Here is a 22,855-nt window from a genome sequence, read left to right as displayed (position 1 = left end):
TCATGAGGCGGTCTCGGACCTGCTCTGTCTTCACAGTGGGGGGGGGATTTACCACCCCAGTCCCCACCTGGAGGTTTAGGGATACAGGGTTCAGGGATGTGAGAAGTACTGGAATCCTGGCCGCCAGTGAAGACCGAGGAAGAACTCATTCAGTACCTCAGCCTTCTCTTCATCCCTTGAAGCCACTTCTCCTGTTACATTTACCAAAGGAGGTGCACTCACTTTGGCCTGTCTCTTCTGGCCAATGTACCTGTAAAAAGTCTTGCTATTGTTTTTCATGTCCCTTGCCAAGTTCAGTTTGCCTGCACCTTGGCTTTTCTGATCCCATATCTGCAAGTCTAGAAAGCATCCCTGTATTCTTCCCAGGTGACACGCCCTTGTTTCCAGAGCTTGTACACGCCTTTCTTTGTCCTTAGTGTGCCCAGCAGGTCCTTGCGAGCCATGCCGGTTTCCTACCTCCTCTGCCTGCTTTCTTATTCAGAGGGATGGAGAACTCTTGTGCTCTCGGTGGCATCTTTGAAGAGTAGCCAGCTGTCCTCAACATCTTTGTTTTTAAAGCCAGCGTCCCAGGGGATGTTGGCCAGCAGTCCATTGAACCGCTTAAAATTTGCTCTTCCAAATTCAGGGTCCCTATGCTGCTCTTTGCCAGTCCCACATCTCTCAAGATCACAAACTCAACCAGGGTGTGGTCAGTGCAACCCAGGCTGCCTGCGACCTTAATGTCTTTAATGATCTCAACAGGCCTCCACCAGGATGTCTGACTTGTTGGCCCTTACCCAGATCCTTACCCATAGAGGGTCTACCTTACCATTCCCAGCCCCAAGCACTCTCTAACATAGAGAGGCAAGGCACCACCCTTTCTTTCTTGCCTGTCCTGTTTGAAGAGCTTATAGCCATCCATTGCAGCACTCCAGTCATGAGAGCAGTCCCACCATGTTTTTGTAATCGGGAGCTACCAAGTTCGTGGCTGTTACGTGAATTATTTGCTATGTTTCATGCTTTGGAAAAGACACTAAGACTGAGGAGAAGGGAATGTTTTGGGCTGTATGTAAATGTATTGCCAAAAGGGGGCCCAGGGCCATAAGGTTTTCTCTTGTGGGTTTTTTTCTGTTTTTTTTTTTTTTGTGTGTGTGTGCGTTTTATTTTTTTTTTTGAGCTTTTTAATACAGATTTCATCATGATTTACTTGTAAGATGAACTTTGCTGATGAAATGTTTGTACAGATTACTCAGTTGCAGATTTTTTTGTACTCTCCTAATCTGAGGTAAATCAACTGCTACATTTAAAATTTGAGGATATTTTCTACCATATGTACCAATTAAAACCATATAGCTATAATAATTATTTTGAGCACAACTGGCCCCATTACTTTTGACTGTAACATCTGCTATTTGAGGTCATTTCTGATCACAGACTAGAAAACTGCAGTTGTGTTTGAAGGAAGAGTCCTCCAGTGGTTGCTCTGTTTTGTGTTTTTTTTGTTGTTGTCTGTGTGGTTGTCTTAAAGTGACTGTACTGAGTGTGGGAAATAAAGGCAGCCATTTCAGACTTTGTTTTTGGTAATGCCACTCCCTGAAGGATGGAAAGGAATATGCTAGTGGGTTTTTTTTGTTTGTTTACCACGTTACTCTCCCATATAAAAATAAATAATAACAAAAAAAACCACTACCTTTTGGAAATATTTAGAATGGTCAGTACTACTTTTCAGGATGGATAAGGCTGCTTTGGCTGCAGCACACAGATGTTGCTACGGCTGATCTGGAGCTTAGCAAGTCCTCTCATTAATTCTCTTGTTCTTTATAATTTAATTCATGTGTTCCTGAATACCGAATGAACAATTCCTCCCCTACAGGAAAATATTTTGCATTTGAGAACTAGCTCTGTCATAACTAGCTTGTACATGGTGTGACATGCAGCAAGGAGTGGAAAGGAACATAAAACCAAGGGAGTGTGGCTGACTTTGCAGAGAATGTTCTGGAAGCAGGGTGGTGCCTCCCCCAGGCAGTAGCTGGAGAGCTCATCCTCAGGGCTGGCTGCAAACTGTGGACTGGATTTCCCTGAGCTAGGAAATCAAATGAGTTAGAATGAATTAACTAGTACCGCGTTCTGTGATAAGAATTGTACTGCTATGCTGGTATTCGTGTGCAAAGCTGTAGAGCTAGGGTGGGAGATGGGGGAACAGCTGTTTATAGGGAATGCAAAGGGCAGGGGGGGGAGGGTTGTGTTTGTGGTTTTTTAAAAACAGACTTGGTGGCCTTTATTTTCCAGTTCTGAGCATGTTCATCAAATGACTCCTTCTGCAAACAACAAAAGCATCGCTAAAGGATGTATTCTGCACAGCGCTTACATGTGCTAACATACATACATCTATCTGAAAGTAACATCAATCAAAAGATGCGCGTGAAATAACGGTGGAGTCTGATCACTTAAATGGTTAATGATTGTCATTCTACTGTGACAGTCATTCTGGAAAAAATATAGTATTTGCCTTGCACGTCTCTTCAGGCTTTTGGATACAACTTCTGAGCTTGAATTGTAACAACTAATGAAAAATAATTTGCATTATTAAATACTTTCAGATGAAAAGTCAGTATCTTTGTGACAGTATGATAAGTAAACTATATTATTCTTAAATAACCTAGAACCAGCCCTACAGCAAATTGTACTTCCACAGTGAAAAGGGGGCATTAAAAGTAATCCAGCCCTAATATTGTTAACATTTTAAAGAAAAATAGTGTAGAGAGCAAGAAGAGGTCAGGACTGCAAAGTAGGATTCTCTGATTCTGAGGTGGCTATGCTTTTGCCTGACTGGAATTGGCAAGCACTTCTGTCTCCATCACTTCTCTCTTTCTGTGTTCTGCTAAATGGTGTAACAGCATACCTAAAACAGCGCTGCAGGATGTGCAGCGCAACATTATTGTGGGTTTAGCTTTTTTTCAGGGTTCACAAATAAATGTTTATATATAGCATAATAAATAGTATATTTACTTTCAGTTGTGTCATACCCTAAGAGATTCTCATAAGGCTGCAAATGGAGAGGGTTGGGGAAAGGTACTGCACAACTATTCACCCTTTATATAAACAGATTTAATAGTAAGCAAAGCCTGGTTTAATTTTTCCCCATCAAAATACAGTGACTGTTAGAATAGGCATTTGTAAAATATCATATATTTGTTAATATAACAGGGCTTTGACTGTAATATAGGTTGTTGGATGGCAACTGGATGAAAAAGCAAGAAGTAAAACATTAACTATTTGAACTCCGAATGAGACTAAAATCTGGGCTTCTCTCTTTACCTGCCACTATATCCTTTTAGGTACTTGAAAGAAACAAAGCCCACAGCTCTACCTACATGGTGAGGACAGAAGAGGGGAGGGGGGAAAAAAGAAAATAGTAATTTAAACAAACTGGCCAAACATGTTACCTGTCACAGTAGGTTAAAAATGGAGCTGCTCTACTTGATACTTATTATTGGTAGGCTGGAAAAATCAGTTATATAATAGCTGATGGTATGAGCATTGAGCGTATGCATTTATTCAGTGTTACTTAAATTATTACAGAATGCTTACCAAATTATTCCAAACAATTCAATGTTCAGCATTCCTGCTTCAAGGTGGCATTTCTTTTGTGGAGACCATTGCCAGTGTTAATATAAACAGTAGGAGCCACACTTTTGACAGGGATCTGGATTATTAGTAAGCAGGTATATGTTCTAGAACATGTAGTTGTCTCGAGTGTGGGGGTGGGGAGCTTTGCTTGGCAATATTCTGCTGCAATTTTGTCTTGAAATGAGGCCCCCTTTATGTAAATTTTTACTGGCGCCAGCTAGCTGTAACTGCAGTCTGGCTCAGCCTCGGCAGCAAGTAACATGTGTCATGGACTTGACTTTGCGTGGATTACAGAAATGTTTCAGTGTCTGAGTAGGAAGAGCAACGCTGATGAATTCAAAAAGGATGTACAAGAGAACCTAGGTGTAGTTAGATTACTGGTGTCTGAAAACATGGATGATTTTTTCTGCCTGCTTCTTTATTTTAAGTATGCTGTCTTCTGCTGAGCTGTAATAAATTTATGCTTGTTGGTACCACTGTGTGGTATGTGGGAGGTACCTCACTGCACATAGTTGCTGCAGTGCTAATAGTTGGCAGCACAGAAGGCTGCACAAAGAGTTCCGGCTGTGGACACTTGCAGTTGCAACATTCACTTGGAGGCTGTGGCATGCTCACTGAGCTGCAGTGACACATTGATTCACTTGTGTGAATAAGTGGCAGTTCCAGCATGCTTTAACAAGCGGATGTAGGCTGCTAGCAGAGAGGTACAATAGCATAGCTCAGTCTGGATAGAAAATAATTTGCTGCTGTATAAACAAAATAAGATCTTAGTATCAAGATGGCTGACCTGGAAGTCTACTTGTACTTCTTGTTTCTTATGCAAATGAGCTAAATGTCAATGGCTTATTCAGAGGAGGAAGTTCATTTTGCACGTGTCAAATTCTCCACAGGTAAGATAAGCTACTGATTTTCTGCATTAATGTTTCAGAGGCCTTTGAAGCTATTTTTCCACTTAGATGGTCATCCCTATGTTGGCAAAATGCCAGTTTTATTACATTTAAATCAGGAATTTTTCTGTGAAGCCTGGAAGTCAGTTGTGCTTGCTGTAGTTAATTCTGGGTCACTGTCATTAGAGAGAATGCTAACTACAAATTATTATAAAATGTTTGTGTAAATTAAACTGAAGACTTTTTAAAAATAATAAAATCTTTAGGAAGTACTTTGTTGTTGATATTGTTGTTTTTTGCTTAGTTCCAACCCCAAGTGTCTCACTAGTGTTCTGTCTCCATAGAGACACCAGTTACACACAGAGCCATAGCCCTGCTGTGAGCCTATCCCTGAACAGGGTGCAGAATTAAGAAGGTTGAATTGAAGGAACTAGATCTTAGTGGTCTTTTCCAACTTTAGTGATTCTATGAACATATCAGTGATGTGTGTTTCCTTGTTTTTTTTCCGGGGGGGGGGGAGGGGGGCAAGGGGAGAGGGATTTTTTGGCTTCATGGTCTTAAATGCTCTTAAACCACTCACTGTGGTTTAATTATCATCTTTGTGAGGTGGTAAAGCTTATCAAAGCACAAGATGCTGAACTGACATTTATCTTTCAGTATAAATGCATATTAACAAGTGTTATGTGAATTTTAAAAAGATGTATTTGTAAATAGCAAACGGGTCAAACTGATATTTATCTGATCTGCCCCATCAGATAGTATTGAAAAAAGACAATAAGCTCATTTTAAAGCAGCAAATTTTAACTAAATGACAGTACTCTTAATTTCTTAAAGTACTGTGCTATAGTTAGGCACACAGTGCATGAAAATACTGCATTGGGCAGATGTGCTAGTTCTGCTTAAATGCATTTGCATTGTTGCCATTTTACAAATAAAAAAATTGACAGGATGAGAGACAGGAAAGGGGAGAAGGTAGAAGAAACTAACTTAATTTGGAAAGTCTCTGAGGTGAAGAAGATACATATTGGAGATGCATGAAAAGGCCAAAGAAAATATGGAAAGAATTGATTACGTAAAGGTAGATGGCAGCTTAAGGTAAGGATACGGAAGTGACAGTAGACAGTTGTGTGGTCCAGATGGAAAAATATGATGATTTAAAGGGAGTGAAAAGTAGAGGGGCAAAGTAGGCGGGCAGACTATCTGAACTTGAAACGAGGCTCTGATAGAGACCAAATCTGCTAGAACTGTTCTGAAGTTGTGAATTAAGGCCAAGAGAATTGTGCGTGGTAGAAAAGAGCTACAGCTGGCTGATACTGAGAAGAATTGAATGATAATAGCGAAAGGTATATGTCTGTGTTGATATGGCAACATAAACAATGCATGTCAACAACTTGCGCCAAATGATTTTATTTCCTTGTATCTGATTTCATTTTAAACCTTTAATGCTTGCTTTTTTTTTAGTAAGACAAAAAAAGGTGGTAGATTTTCTGAAGTTCACAAATTATAGTTAACCATTATTGAGGTTGTCTATGAAGGGCAAATTCTGTTTCAATCTGTCTGGATTTCATTTCAATATGAAAGGGACAGTTCAAGGGCCTTTGCTTTCTTATCCCTTTCTCCCCCACTTTGGAAAGCTTAAGTGTGAGAATAGTAGAGAAAAATGGCGTTGAGTAGGACATGAAAAAAAATGTAGGAAACTGATCATTTGAAAGGAAAACTGTGATTAATAAGGCCAAAGGAGAGATGATCTAAGTAACTATTCAGGCTAATATCAGTTTGGGGGGGAGTAGAGGGGAAGTGATGGATTCAGTAAATGTGAAAGGATATTAAAAGAACTGTGACCAAAGTGCTTTAATGGAAATAAAATTTTATCTGAGGGGAAAAGAAAGAATTTTTTTTAGAGCACTGTTGCTTGGCATTAATGCTCACTATGTATAATGCAGTTATGCATTGGTATAAAACCTTCATCAGCAAAACAAAAAAAAAAAAAAAAGCACACGTATGAGGTAAATTGAATGCCTTTCTAAAAGTTTGTGGGAGTGGGAGAATGACAACATCGTTACTGGAGGAAGCATGATCCAAGTGAGGCTTACAGGAAAGTGGAGGAGGGACTTTTTATAAGGGCATGCAGCAACAGGACAAGGGGAAATGCCTTTAAACTGGAAAAGGGTAGATTTAAACTAGGTATTAGGAAGAAGTGCTTTACTGTGACAGTGGAGAAACACTGGAACAGGTTGCGCAGGGAAGCTGTGGATGCCCCCTCCCTGGAAGCACTCAAGGCCAGGCTGGATAACGCTTTGGGCAACGTGGTCTAGAGGGAGGTGTCCCTACCTATAGCAGGGGGGTTGGAACTAGATCTTAAAGGTGTCTTCCAATCCAAACCATTTTATGATTCTGTGGCTGGTACTGTGAAGTTCTGTTAATTTGTAGATGGTGAAAAGAATCACCAATGAGGCCTGTTCAAACAGTCTGTTGTATAGCAGAGTCTAAAATCATTCTGTATTGGTTGTTTGTAAATGTATGTACCTGCTTAACAGGAAACTGTTTTCTGGGATTAAGTAGGGGGCATAGAGAAAGCCCCTTTGCCCTCTCCCCCAGACCCTCCACCCCCAAAAAAAAATGGAGAGCCAGAATCCCAAGTGTGGAGCTAATGTAGAGGGGCTGAAATTTTGAGGAATATAAAGAGAGAGTAAGAAAGTAATATATTTTATTTTCTTAAGCTGCCTTGGATATACTGATGATATGAAGCCCACATCAGTACAGGTTATGGTCTTGACCGTAGGGTTTTAGTAATGTTAAAAATATATATATATATATATCAGGAAAAGACGTGAAAATTACATTGCTTAAGGAACATAGAATATTTTGGTTACTCTGAAAGTATTGTCTGTGTATTTCCATGAAAACAGCACAGTAACACTATTAGAGCACATTCTCAGCTACAAAACAGTATTTTTCAATGTAATCACCATTAGCTATGCATTTATGCCAGCGATTAACAAAAATCTGCATTGCCATGCTCGTAAAAATTCGCACTAATAGAGGTGACCCCGCTGATTCACAGTTGCTACAACAGTGCCGTTGCTAGGAAAATGTTCCCCACACAGTTCACTGTTTATCAACCTGAACAAATGGAAGTCGAAATGCTCCAAATCTGGACTGTAGAGTAGCTGTGGTAGCAGAGTCCAGCCAAGATTAGCAGTGTGTTCCACCATCTTAAACTGGTGTGGGGCCTGGTGTTACCGTGTTGCAAGAGAAAGATGGCTCTTATCCAGGCTTAGGCTTTCAGCCTCTGAAAGTTTGAGCCTTCAGCTTAGTGGTTGGAAGTAATGGTTTGTCTTCGTTCCAGGAAATTCAAAGGGATCACTCCTTTCCTATTCCAAAAGACAGTGCACATCACTTTACCTGCTGAGGGCTGCATCTTGGGCGTTTTCTTCAATGGGGAATTCACATGTTACCATTCCATGGACTCTTGTTTTGACTCTGGCTCATGGTGATGGCACCACCTCTAGTCACCAGTAATTATGTCAATCCAGTGAACTGTCACCTTCAGCCTCATATTGGTTCTGACAAACTTGCATACGGTATTCCTTCTGTTCCTGTGAGTATTTGTGAGGCACAGCTTTGCAGTATTCCAACACTGCCAACATCAAAACATACAGCTGTTGCAGTCTTTCCAGTGCACTGAAGCCAATAAGCTGTTATTACACCATTCCTTGGTCATAATTAACGAATTTGTGAGGATAAATGGGTTGAGGTACTCTTCATTTCCTGGTGTGACAGCTGTTCATGGTCACCTGAAATGTTGTTTGTCTTTCATGTTACTGTTGACATTGCAGAAAAGTGCTATGGACTGTACTGCTGTGCTCACATGCACTGTTTGGTCTCCCTAAATGTTAAACAAGTATTGGTCAGTCTCCATGGGTGCCATTTTTTTTGCATGGAGGAGTTTAGTGACACACCTTTGCTTCATACACACTTCCACATCAGGCACCATTTTGTTAGACCACCTCTCTGCTGCCATCTGTCACATGGCAACAAAACTGAATGCAATACTGTTGGAAAGGTAAAACCTTTACTGCCATATCACCACCATTTGCCTCTGCCATCCTGGGCCAAGATAATAAAATAGATGTTATTTTCGAAGCAGTTCTAGAAAAATTTAAGTTGGAATGAATTTCTGATCTGACATCTTCAAGAGATGGTAATCTTAAAATTAGATAAAGTTACTTCAGGGTTTGTCAAGCTAAGGTCTGCAAGGGTGAAGATTCCACAGCCTCTCCAGGCAAGCTATTTCAGTGTTTGGACACACTCATCGCAAATAATCATTCTCTGTGTCTATCTGGGATTTCCACTGTTGCAGGCTGCATCTGTGTCAGTGTGCTGTGAATTTCTGAAGGGTCTGGATTTTGTCTTCTGTATAAATGCAGGTTTGTCTATTGAGGAGACCAGTTCTCTTTTAGCGGTCTATTCTTCATGCTACATAAATTCAGCTCACTAGTTTAACCTTATTTGCCATGTTCTCCAGCCCTTAACCATCTTGGTGCTCCTCTAGGTTTTCAGTATCTGTTGTGTTAGGGGTTTCCTTCCTCCAGAAAGGCATTCCAATTTTGATTTGAAGGCAGACTGAACAGGATCACTAACTTATGGCACTCGGATGACACACTGCCTTGAAGCAGCTAATGTATGACTTGATTGCTCTGGCAGCTCTGTATCTGGGTTATGTGGGATGGCGCTGGTGTGACATCTTTCATATAGTCTAAATTTTTCATTATTGTATGAATGAAGTTCTCCAGTTGGAACCATTACAGTGTTTTACTAGCCTGATTGAGACTTGGCTAACTATCTAACCAAACCTTGCCATGCTAATGTGGTACTTCCCAAGCTAACTGCAAAGTGAAAAAGCTCTAGTATTGTGTCTACTTTCTTTTATTGGGCAACATAAGTCATGTACCATATGTGCCACCACAAGGGCTATATATATATTCCAAGAAGTCTTGCTGACAATCTAAGGCAAATCTGGTAAAATATTAAAAATTAAAAATTCTCCAGTCTAGGAGACAATCAGAAATGAAGGAGGTGCTGCGAAACCACTTCAGAGCCTGTTCATTTGTCACAGAAAATCCAGCTATCATAGAAACTCTCCAGTTAAAACTTAACTCTGGTACCACTTAAGCTAGATGATACAGGCTCTCAGTTGGTTTGGACACGCCATAACTGTTTTTAATTTATTAAGAGATGAACTTTCTCTAGAGAAAGACTTTGTTTCTGACAGAAAAATGATTTTATCCAACATAAAATTAGCACTCATTTAGCAAGGGTGTTGGAACAGCCTGTGGAATAATGAAAGCACTTTAACATCTACAGAACTGGTGAAAGACGGACTAATACTTGAGCAGACAAGAGCTAAAAGTATTTCTCTCCTAGTAGGTAGTGTCATTTGCACGTATGCAGAATCCTGAGTGGTTTTTAATCTTTATCACAGGGATGTTTTTATTTCTTTAAATCTTAAAGTCTGCTAATGAGCACTATGCATTCCTGATAAATGAATCCCTGTTTACTGCTGACTTGTCTTAGAGGAAGATGGAAGCACTTTGGTGATCAGTACACTACTTAAGATGAAGCAGAGAACAAATGTTTCTTCCCAAATAGCTGTGGTAGTTAATTATTCTGTTCTAGTGCTACATATGTAGTAGCTTGAAAATTGTTGGTAGCATTTTATTTTTACCCACTGGGCCATCTGCGATAGTGCTGTAGCCCCTGCATTCCTTGAGAATACCATTAGCAGCAGCCTTCTTTTGGAGAACTGTGCATCTTGAGAAAATGATGGAAATTTTCAGAGTTCATTTACTATTCATAAATAAATGTATATATTAGTACTTGTGCTTAAACTTCTAACTTCAGTCAGTTCTGAATTATAAAGTCAGCTTAGAATGGTTTGATTTTTTTGAGAGGAAACCATTTGGGTGTACCCTACATGTGTCATGACGGTAAAGAAGGCTGTTCCAGACAAGATATTTGCATAAGCATTGTGTTCTCATTATTCTGAAACTGAGTGAGTACTGTGAACTTGAACACACAGTGCTACTGTGTGAAGCTGTGGACCTGATACTTTGAAAATGTGGCATAAATGGTCTAGGTCTGCCCAAAAACACTACAAAAGAATATTACTCTAAAATTGTAAGATATCCATAAGATGAACAGATGACTTGTATACAAGAAGGCAACAAATGTTTCCTGGACCTCATATACATTATGCTGTGCCATGAGACTAGTCACATGCTTATACAGAATTATGTAATGTTCTCAGTATAATATTATCAAGAGATTTAACTAAACTCTTTACCTGGGTGCTGATTTTTGTTGGGTTACTGTTCCCAGGTTGGCACAAAGCCAAGATAGCAAAAAGATACTTTCTAATCCTGTAGTTAGCTTATAGAATTGCTTCTTGATTTTCTTTTTTACAGTGCAGTTGAAGACCTAAACAATATTTTCTTTATTTGTAGAGCATTTTCAAGCTAATGTTAATTTACAGGTGGATTTTTGATATCTTTTTGCATTTATGAGCAGATTGTCATGTTATGACAAATACTGATAATGCTGTGTATTCCGTAAATGGTGAAAAGAAGCTTGTCTTCTCCTACTCATGAAGCAGATGTTTTATTTCATGAATCATTATTACTGTTCATAAAATCACTTGTTTGAGTGAACAGTCATCAGGCAGAAAGAAAAAATGCTAGGTAACTGGAGTTGGAAGTAGTGTTCCAAACAAGTAATTTCTCAACATCAGTCAGTAGGTGAAGTGATTTCTGTTTTGTTTATTTTCCTTAAAAATTCTATGAAATTCCTTTAATCCTGTTTAGGACAAGTAGGGGATATTAACACATTCAGAATCTTAATACAAAGTCATTTTCTAAGCTTTTGTGAGCTACTGTTGTGAAAATTAAACAGAACAAACAAAGTGGTGAAGTTCACTATCTACATAATCTGGACTTTTCACTTGAGACCTTAGCAGAAGCTTCCAAGAATGTGAACATGGACTTCATATTTGAGTCAAAACTGGGAAATAGTGTTCATTTGCCATCCCTCTCTGTCCTTTTAAGGGGTTAATGAAACCTTCCTTTACGTACGGTATGAAATATTAATTTGCAGCTGTTACTGAGCTGGTACAACCCACCTAATCTGTGCCCTTTTGGTGAAATGCAAGGATAATTTTGATTTGCTGCTTTTTTCTTTTCTTTTTTTTTTTTTTTGCAAAAAATATATGAAGAAAATGTTGCTCTGGGGGGTTCGGAAACAATAATATACTGCAAAATACTGGTGGTTTTTATTAGTCCTTAAGAGACTTTTCTCTACAGTAGTTGAATGGTTTGTTGGCACCTTAAAAGAAATCAGGTACTTGCCTTATGCTTTCTATACTTGAGCAGCAATGACTGTCTAAGCATAATACATTGTTGTAGTTTCTAAGGATATGACTGTCTTACCAGACATAGTCTTCCAGAGCCATTTTAGATACTTTATGATGCGACTCCTAGAACTGAACTGTGATTCCAGAAGAGCACTGGTCTCCTCTTCATCTTATGTAACATCTGCCAGCCTCATACAAAGTCTAGAGCCCCAAAAATTGCTATAATTACCTGTGCTTAGGCTAATGAGTTTCATTTTGTGTGATCATAAGGTCTTTCTTTAACTTCTGTATTTACCATGGATGATTACAGCATCTGTTTTTGCATCCTGTTGTCCTTAAAATGTGGAAGCTCTGAGCATTTCAGAACTCAAGTGAAACATGGCATTGTACTTTGCTTGGACTAAGATTTTTCTCCATGAAGATACACTGCTACTTGTGTTCTGTGTTCCTATAAATACAGCTGAGTTGATATACCAAATGGATTAGAAGTACTGTCTAGAATTTCTGGTGGTTGATAATTTTCTAGAAAATAGTGTGTAGGAGAAATATACTAATCCCCAGCAAAAACAGTGAAGCACTGAAATTGATCTTTGAGTTTGATTATTGGAGGGTTTGGGTCATGTTTGCTTTATTTTTCGTATTGTTTTTAAATGTACTTGTGGGAGAAAAAATGCTTATGCAGTGACATTTGGAGCTTTTAGCTTGTGGAATTTTCTTTTCTTAGAAGCAAAGAATTTATTAATGACAACTGTCAATCTCCAGAATGACTTCTATTTGTGGGTAATATAATTAAATTACAGGGATACCCCCTATTTTGTAAAATTTGCTCTCCACAGTGTTAGAATAGTCCCAAGATCAAGAATTCAGCCCAAGAAATAACCAGAAATACTGTGTACTTTGCAGTGTTTTTGTGACAGTTTGAAGCCTTGTCTCAATTTGAAGAAGTCCTCAATAGAGAAGTTTAAAAGCATACAGTGATTTACAGTACATGATGAGCCACAAATTCTGCATTTTGACTTAATTTTTGGTGAGGTTGCCTCTTTGCCAAGTCCAGTTTTGATTCTTCATTTCAGAATTAAAAGATAAGAAGGGAAGGAAGCCAGAGAAACGAAACACTACTTAGTGCCAACTATTTCTTAGTTTTACGATTCTGTTCTTGGCATGGGAAATTCCTACTTCCCATAGTGCTTCTGCAGCATCCTGACTATCCACTTACCCATGTGACTTTGAGGCAGAGAAATGGATCACACCAATATAGTCTCTTGAGATCTATCTGTTTTAAGACACAGAATCATTGAATCACCAAGGCTGTAAAAGACCTCCAAGACATTCAGTGCAACCATCCACCTACCACAATATCTTCTCAGTTACATCCGGTGATGTCTTCTGGGATGGCCAGACTATGAACATGCATCGCTCCCTAGCAAATGTTTTGGAAAGGGTTACAAGATGCTACTTTAGACGCAAATAAACTGGCTTACTTACTACATGAGAGAGAAATCACTTTGGCCTGTGTTATTCATTTTGGTAATTGTCAGTGGCATCTTCCTCAGCTAAAATCAGAGTCGGCCATGCATTATGAAGACATGCATTTGTATAGCAACCTTATGAAGACATTTCCTTACCTCAAGGTAATTCTGATATGTAGATGATGGGACAGTCCAGCCAAGACTGCCTATGTGCTCCGCAGTCTTCAAACTGATATGAGAACTGGCATTATTGTGTTGCAAGAGAAAGGCTGACATTTCTGGCCTCAGTCTAGAAGTTTGATCCTTTAGCATAGTCAGGGTTGCACTGTAGTAGTCAGAGTTGAGGAATTGTTTGTTCTAGGAAATCCAAAAGGATCGCCTCTTCGCAGATCCCAGAAGATGGTGCTTATCACTTTACTCTCTAGAGGCTGCATCTTGAACTCCTTCAACAGGGAATTTATATGTTGCCACTTTATGGGCTATTTTGACTCCGCTCATAGCAGTGACACCATGTCTGGCCACTGGTAATGATGCAGTCTAGAAAACTGTCACCTTCAGCCTTGTTTTGGTTCTGGCAAGCTTGCATACAGTGTTCTTGTGTGGGCATTTGCAGGACCTACCTGGCACAAACTTTACTACAGCTATTTCCAGCACACTGAAGCCAACATTTATCTCTGTATTATTACAACCGTTCCCTGGTTGTAATCCACTGATTTGTGCAGATGAGCTGATTGAGACACTCTTCCTTTTGTGGCATGAGATCTGTGCATGGCCATCTGGAATGTAGCTTGTCTTTCTTATTCCTGTTGCCGCAGCCAAAACATACTACCCACCAACTCACCGTCCTGTTTGCTTGTCCACTATTTGGTCTCCAAAAATGTTCAGCAAGTGATGACAGATGCCAGTGGGTGCCATTTTTTCTGCATGGAGGAATTAGGTTCCACACTTTTGCTTCACACGCGCTCCCATGTCAGATGCCATTTTGTTAGATTGCCCCTCTCTCTGCTGCCATCTGTCACACGGCAACAACATGTAATATAATATTGGCAAGAAGGTTTAACCTCTACTGCCATACCACCACCATCTGCCTCTGGTATGTGGGCCAATACAATAAAGTAGGAGGCATTACTTTCTGAATAGCCCTTGTTCTTTGAGTAATAGAATATTTCTGTATTACTTTCAAAGGTGTACTTGCAGTATTTTGTATCAGCATTGCTAAAGCAGTCCTTTTAACTTGCTAGTTTTGGCTACGTTTTCCTAATTTTTCCTATTATGTTCATTATGTTGATGTACCAAGAGGCTGGATCAAATACTGTTCTGAAGGATGAGCTGACAAGAAGGGGATGGGGGGGAAAAATGCAAGGGGAAGGAAGTACATACTGCTGTGTTTTATGGATTTTTACTAACAAATGCCAGAGGGTAGAAATAAGGGGCTGAGGAACATGGGTCTAGGATTTGTAACTGGAAAAAAACTACAGGGATCCTTTACTTTCAATATGACTTGAATACTGTAGTTATGTACAGCAATTTTAAAGGTTTAGAGGAAAGATAATATTTTAAAAGGGTAAGGAAATACGAAAGCCGTGTAGGGATGGAGTCAGGAAGGCCAAGACCCAACTGGAACTGGACTTGGTAACGTCTGCAAAGAAGAACAGATACATCAACAAGAAAAAGAAAGTCCAGAAGGGCATGCTCTCCCTAGTGAGCAGTACAGGCAGGCAGTACAATGGACAAGGAGAAGACTGAGGTATTCAGCTTGTTTGCTTCTGTCTTCACTAATGGCCACTCTTCACACAGCCCTTGAGCAGATGGTTCAGAAGGTGGGAACTGGGAGGATGCTCCCACTGTAAGTGTGTATCAGAATCACAATCACCTGAGGAACTCGGACATCTGTAAGGCTATGGATCCCAGTGAGATGCATCCCAGATTCCTGAGGGAACTAGCTGATGTAGTTGCCGAGTCACTCTCATTGATACTTGAAAAATCGTGGCAGTCAGGTGGAGTCCCTGCTGACTGGAAAAAAGGTAATGTCACATTCATTTTTAAGAAGGGTAGAAAGGATGACCCAGAGAACTACAGACATATCAGCATCACCTTCTGGGGAAGATCATGGAGCTTGGACCATGGAGATCCTCCTGAATGCTAAGACATGCTAAGACGTATGAAAGAAAGGGAGGTGATATGGGATAACCACAGGTGCTTCAGCAAGGGCAGGTCCTGCCTGACTAACCTAGTGGACTTTATGATGGCATATCTGTATAAATGGACAAAGGAAGAACCACTGATGTCATCTGGGCTTCAGTAAGGCCTTTGACGCGGTCCCCTGTAATGTTCTCCTCTTCAAATTGGAAAGATACAGATTTGACAAGTAGACTGTACAGTGGATGAAGAACTGGCTATGAGAACGTAGCCAGAAATTGGTGGTCGATGGCTCAGTGTTCTATACTGGGACCAGTGCCATTTAATATCTTCATCAATGATGCTGACATCGGGATCAAGTGCACCTTCAGCATGTTTGCAGGTGGCATCAAGCTGTCTGGTGCAGTCAACACGCCTGAGGGACAGGATATCAACAGGGAGACATAGGCATGCTTGAACAGTGGGCCCAAGTGAACCTCATGAGGTTTGGCAATGACAAGTAGAAGGTCTGCACATGGGTCATGGCAAACCCCATTATCGGTACAGGCTTGGGGATGTAAGAATGGAGCACAGCCCTGTCAAAAAGGATTTGGGGGTACTAGTGGATGGGAAGCTGAAAATGAGCCAGTACTATGTCCTCACATCTCAGAAAGCTGACTGTATCTTGGGTTGCATCAAAAGGAGAGTGGTGAACAGGGAGAAGAAACTCATCCTGCGTCCCTGCTCCGCGCTGGTGAGATCTCACCTGAGTACTATGTCCAGATGTGGAGTCTTCAGTAGAGGGGAGACACGGACCTCTTGGAACATATCCAGAAGAGAGCCACAGAAATGATCTGAGAGATGGGCCATCTCCCTAAGAAGACGTACAGAGAGCTGGCAGTGTTCAGCGTGAAGAAGAGAAAGCTCTGAGGAGAAATGGTAGCGGCCTTTCAGTGTCTAAAGGGGGACTCTAAGAAGGAACGGGACAGACACTTTTCGCAGTTCTGACAAGACAGAGAAAATTGTTTCCTACTAAAAGAAGGGAGATTTAAGTTGGATATAAAGTTCTCGGGGGTTTTGTTTGTTTGTTTTTTGTCTTTTTATAGTAAGGGTATTGAAGCATTGAAACAGGTGGTCCAGAGAGAATGTGGAATCCTCATCCATGAAGACATTCACAGTCAGGCTGGAGGGGCTCTGAGCAACGTGATTTAGTTGTAGGTCTCCCTGTTTGTTGTAGGGGAGCTGGACTTGTAGAGGTCCCTTCCAACTCAAATAATTCTATGAGAATGAAAAATATTTTTAAGGACATTATATCCTTTTTACTTGAAGTTTTGCTATTGGTTTGATGGGGTTTGGATTCTAAGAATATTTCTTATTGATTTGCAAACCATTTTTTTCTTACGTTGACTTGTAGAAAGCTATGTCTCCATAAAATATAAAATATATAAAAAAATATATAAAAATGAGGAAGATGGGCAAATGCATGGAAGTCATGGCATAGTGTGAAGTGGTTCTTTATCGTGCTATTTTTTCAGTCTATCTAAACACCCTTGTATTTTTTTCCAAGTTGAATGTTTTTCCTGCCTTAGGTTTCTTCCTTTTTGTTTCCTCAGCATACTCAAATACAACAGAACACAGCCAGAGAAGGAGAAGGAGACACAAACTAAATTTTATTTTTTCTTAAATTTGGACCAAGTCATCTTAAAGAGTTCAAACTGGAGCAAGATTTTCTGTTTTTTTAAGGAAGATAGCCAAAAATGCTGGGAGATCCCTCTGTTGGAAAAACCTTTTCTACTTAAAAGAAGCAATTTTTCTTTGTGAGCAGGGGTTGAAATAGAAGAATTTGAACTGACTGAAACAATTTCTCAGCTTTCCTGAAGCACCATGGCAGTGAGGCATTGCCACCACAATGCTGACAGTAACAGATTATACTAACGGTTTATTGCTCACTGTTCATCAGCTTTGTGTTCTTTCAAATGGAGCTATAGCTACGTCATGCCGGCAATATCAGCAGTATTTCCTGGAGAAAGAAATCTGGTGGTGGGCTTTGGATTTCATGGTTTAGAGTCTGGTTGAGTATGCTCTTAATGTGATGGAGGAGCTCTAGCTCCAGGAAACCCCTTGTGAAATCAGGATTTCAAATATGAATAAAACGCTCAAGTTGAAAACAAGCAAACAACTACTTCAGAGAATAAGCCCGGAGTCTTGCTATACAAGGATTTCTACCCCAAATGTTGCTGTACATATTAAGGAGTATCAGGAAAGATTAATTTTTTTTATCTCGGGTGAATAAAAAAAGTACATCCTTAGCAAAAAGGGTACACAACTGGATTGTCCATTTCATGACCTACTCTGCGACGAGGAATGAAAAAATCCATCAGGGTTCTGGCTGAAACTCAAAGAAGGGAAGAACAGCAGAGAAAGCAGCTGTCATTCTTACGTGAGAATTTTGCTAAAACGTGCAAAGCAGAATCCTTTTCTCTTGATTAATAGTTTGGAGAGAATATCCTATGCTGTCCATCAGAAAGCATATCTATATCTGCAATTTTTGATGTAGTTCTAGAGAGGAGAGAGAAAGGAAAACACCACTTTCCTGACTGCTGTGTCTTCTTCCCTTTTACCCCCATAGCTATTCAGTATCCAAAAAAAACCCCAAACAAAAAGCTCGTAATATGGAAATCCCTTTTTTTGAAAAACAAAAAAACAAACAAACAAAAAAAAACTACCAAATTTTAGGTAGAATCCTTCTTTAGTCATATCGCTCTTTTTAGAACAAGAACTTCATAGTTAGGTTGAAAGCTTCCTTTGGGCATAACTGAAAGACTGCTGGTGTTACACTGTTGACCTAAAATTATATTCTTTATCCCTCTGTAAGGCTGATTTGCTGATAAATTAATAAAGCTTATTGCCAAACTACCACCTAAATAGAATAAGAAAAAAATTTTTTTTGTATTCTTTTCCCCACTAGTGGTTACCTGTGAATTTACTCTATTGTAGCTACTTACACTAGTGTAGCCACTTCATTCATTGGGCAAATACTAGCATACATGAGTAATCCATCCTTTGCTAGAAGACAGTAAAAATCTTAAATGTTAATCTGATCTCACAGGCAGGAAATCCTCATATTATTTATAGTTGATGCAATGCCAGTTTATTATCATTACAATGCATGGAAATTCTTGCTATTTGAGGAGAAATACTATGAGTATTTTTTTAGAAAGCTGCTAGTATTTCAGTTTGGTATTTTGTTGTCATCATGTCATCCTTTTGGATCGCTTACTTTTCTGTGTGTCTTTAATTTTTTTTTTTTTTTTAAATCAAAATGTCACAGCTTGAAAGTAATGATTTTTTATCCATTTTGTCATAAGTGGAGGGTAGGATTTTCGCACTCTACTGACATGTTCAGTCTTAACTGCTCACAGAAAACTGTTAAACTTTGTATTCTTTCAGGAGAGAGAAAAAAAATTATAGGAGCATGTGTTCTCTCAAAATGGTAAAGACTGATCCTTTCAGGAAATCACCCTGTCTGGTGACCATGCAAGATGCATTTTTTTTCCGTATAATTTTCTGTGGAGTTTAGAAGGACAAGTTATCTAAAATAGCTGTATCGTTCATGTACTTGTGATGATGGTGCTCCCAGTTTATTGCTCCATCAACTGCTTTTTTCCTTCCCACTAGGGTAGCATTAAAGATCTTTTGTTTGTAGAACTACTTTGAGTTCTTCAGACAGAAATTTGGAGAAATCATTTAGAGACCAAGTATTAATCACTATGAAAGTGTCGGTGGTATCTCATAGCCTGAGTCATTGTTTTTCTAGGTCCAAATTCAAAACAGCTTAGGGGCCATTCTGGCAGAATCATTGCTGAATTTTGCATTGGTCCTTTGGTATTGCATGATACTGTGAATTCCTGCTTGATGTCTTATGCAAGCTATCAGAACCTCGTGAATTTATAATGTTGTCTTTATTTTTAAAGATCTGCAGTAGCATGCAAAATAATGACTCAGTAACTGGAATGAATGTGTTTTCCTTCTGTTTACTTCCCTCCTTTTTCCTGATGTATGCAACACTGGCATTGAAGATAGCTATAGACCCATTCTTTCCAAGCAGGAAGGGCACACATTCTAGGAGGATCGTATCTCTAGAATATTTCTCAAGTACACCAGGCAAGTGTCTGTGATCTTACCAATCCGACCTACGTGTTATATGGTCATTTCCCAACATTCTCTGTTATCTCTCCTACTCTTTTCAGCTTGTCAGGAGCAAACAAGGATAGCCTGTAAATGTTTATTTTTTTCTTCTCGTGAGTATTATTTCCCTCATATGGGGAAGCAGTGACTCCTACTCTTGCCTTTTAAGGCTAGTTTCCAAAATGTGAAGATCCAGAATATTTTTTATGGAAATAGTACAGGAGAAATAGCATTGAATACTTGATAACTGTATGCCTTCATGGTTGATAGGTTCACCATTTCAGTTACCACAGAAGTGCTCAAGCTTTAGAGTCTGTTTTGTTTGTGGAGTGCAGTAGCAACTGTGGCTGCATCAATAAAGTGACACTTTCTGCCTCCTTCTGTTCACAAGATACTGCCAGATACTGTGCATGGTTGATGTTTGTGAACAACTGCAAACTGAGATTTGTGGCCATTTTTGAAAAGAATATTCCCCAATATTCCCCCAATAACTATTATTTTAAGTGTACCATGAGTGGTGTCTTCCAGAGTATTTATTGTACATCTTGCATAATCGTGTCACTGGGATCCTTAGTGGAGAGCCCCTGAATTTAGCAGACAACTTACAGAAGAACACACTTCCAGAATTCTTTCCAGATTCTTTTTTCTTGGTTTTGTGAATAGAGCAGAGGCAGATATTCTCTCCTTTGTTAATAATATGTGTAAAAGCTGTTATGTGTTTCAGGGCCCACCTAGTGCTGTAAAATTTGGTACAATCCAAACCAGAAGTTACATCTTTAATCTGTGTATTTACACTACTTCATCTTTGAAGCTTTCAAAAAATAACTATATATTATATATGTAATTAATATTGCACACAATGCTTTTACATCAGAGATACGGTTATAAACATTTTAAAATAAATAAGACAACATCTATGTGAAGATATCAAATATATTTCTTTCTGGGAACAACCTCCATGCAGTGGCCCTAGAAAGCACAAATAATCAGATGAAGCTGAATTAACAGGACATTAATTAATGTAGTGCTTTTTCAATCTCAGGAAGTTTTCCTTTACACCCTGAAAACCCAAGGCTGTTCTGCTACATGTTCCAGTTTGGCAGCTCTGGTGTTCCTTTGGTTGTCTTGTTAGCCAGTTCAAGAAGCCAGTGAAGTACTGATCCCCCCAAATGTAAAACTGGATGTTAAACTTCCTAACCTAGCTTGGTGCTTTTTGTACAGATAATATGAATTGTGTTCAAAGGCTTGTATGTGACAAGGTCAGCTTAAATCAGTTCTCTGTTCCCACTTCTGCCTACTGTCTTGTTCTGATTTAAGCATTAAGAGTAGCCTCATGGTTATGGCATCAGACAGCTGATCTGGGCTAAGATTTCTTCTGCTTGCTGGGTTACTTTGTGCTCACTTGGTTAAAATAGCATCAAAATGGTTTTAATGTGAAATCCCTAATCTGAGTTCATATAAAACTTCATGATCTCAAGTGCTTGCATCATATTCTTGCTTCATTTCATCCTTCATACAATAGAATACTGTGTAATGTAATATCAACACAGTTTATGTGGGTGGACATAATTTTGTTATTAAGGTTTAGTCAATGACATGGATAGGATGAATATTAAAGAACCAAATCCAAAATTATTTTCATCCAACTGCAAGTGATAACTTTCCATACAAATCGTCATCCTCCTCTGTTTTTGATCAGGTGTTTTTGTTTCTTAGAGTGTATAAATGAGTTGATATGAGTATACTAGCATTACATGCAAGTCAGCACCTCAGAAATCGTTAAGTGTCGCCTATGCAGATGCATACAATTGTGCTGCTTAGGACCAACTTTATTTCAAAATTTATATGTACCCACATTGAGTTCCAGCTGTCTTAAGGAGATAGTACTAGGTGATCAGAGTATTCTATACATTAAGAATGAAATGTAAGATACTCTTTGGTCTCGAAAGAACTCTAACAAATTGTATATAATGAGATTGTAAGGCTGACTGTGTAGTAAGTCTGGTGAGAAAAGAAGGGGCATGGTTGAAAGCTCTAGAAAGGAAGGATGTAGCTAGAATCACTACTGTTTCAGGATACTTTTTACTATTAAAAATCCTTTTGAAAGTAGTTGTATTGTGCTTGACCTCTTGTTTCTGTTCGTGGAATTACATAAAGAAACCACATTGTGTTTGTCTACTTTCTGCTTCCTGTTCCTTGTTCAATTTAGCAAAGAATTAATTTAAGTCAGACAACTTGTGTCTGCAGAGCTTGTTCTGAGTTAAATTGACAAATCATCAATGCTGTGATTGCTTATATGTTTGATTATTAAGCATCTGAACTGTGCTTTGTGTAATATCTTGGGGAATTTTTTCTTCCAAACTCTTACAGTTTCGGACATGTGACAAATCTCTGCCTAGCAGCAAATACAGAAAAAAATTGTCTGCCCATTGACACAAGATAATTTAATCCATTACTGTCCACTTATATAGAATCTTATTTTATTGCATTCTTTATTATAACAAGAAATTATCATAGAAACTTTTGTGACTGCTTATTACAAAAACTTCCATTACCTGCATTACCTGGTGTTCTTAGCATATTAATGCACTGGGTTAACACCACTGAAAACGTTTGTTTTTTTCTTCTTGAACCTAGTAGTGAATAGATTATTAGGCTGACAGCTTGTTTTTCAGTTCCTGTCCTTCCTCAGCTTGTGGAAAAAGTTTAGCTTCTATTGATCAATGAATGACTGTCTTGTGGTCACAACTGCCAATAAAGATTATTAGCAGAGGCCAGCTAACATCTACTGAGTGAGTGACCTTTCCTGAAAGCAGAATGCTTGTGACAGATAGTTCTAATAGGTGAAAAGGATATAAAGGTTTTGTAACTTGTCGCTTTTACATGAAAAGTGATTAATTTTTCCCTCTTTTCTTTCTTCTGGTAATTTGAAGATTTATTCTATCTCATTTCCTCTGTGACTTCTCATTAATTTTGTGATTCCACTTCATTGGAAATGAACAGCTGTCAGCTGTTGTCAGTGGTCAGTGTGACTGTCTGCATTGACTACCTTTCTTCTGTGTCCCTTTATTTACTACAACCTTGTAAAAAATACGGATGGTTTTAAGTACCAGATATGATCAGATGGTGCCTGACCAGTTCCATGAAATAGAAACCTGCAGGCAGATGTGGTTGAT

The 22,855-nt window shown here is 39.1% G+C and overlaps 1 protein-coding gene across 9 annotated transcripts in view; it reads left to right on the top strand.

Moving 5' to 3' along the window:
• The window catches only part of ATF7IP (activating transcription factor 7 interacting protein), a 151,552-nt gene that overhangs the window by 9,883 nt on the left and 118,814 nt on the right, over nucleotides 1-22,855 (top strand). Inside the window, exon 1 of one of the 9 annotated variants that reach the window (XM_052669147.1) lies at nucleotides 3,566-4,499. The exons of the other annotated variants lie outside the window; for them this stretch is intronic. The gene's annotated coding sequence lies outside the window, so the exon portion shown is untranslated. Of the gene's footprint in view, nucleotides 1-3,565; nucleotides 4,500-22,855 lie in introns of those variants that run through there. 9 annotated transcript variants of the gene reach the window in all.

The sequence above is a fragment of the Tympanuchus pallidicinctus genome, unplaced genomic scaffold, assembly GCF_026119805.1.
Source record: "Tympanuchus pallidicinctus isolate F22 unplaced genomic scaffold, pur_lepc_1.0 scaffold8, whole genome shotgun sequence".
Classification (NCBI taxonomy): Eukaryota; Metazoa; Chordata; class Aves; order Galliformes; family Phasianidae; genus Tympanuchus; species Tympanuchus pallidicinctus.
The sequence above is the reverse complement of the archived record's forward strand: the minus strand, read 5'-3'. Positions and strand labels throughout refer to the sequence as shown.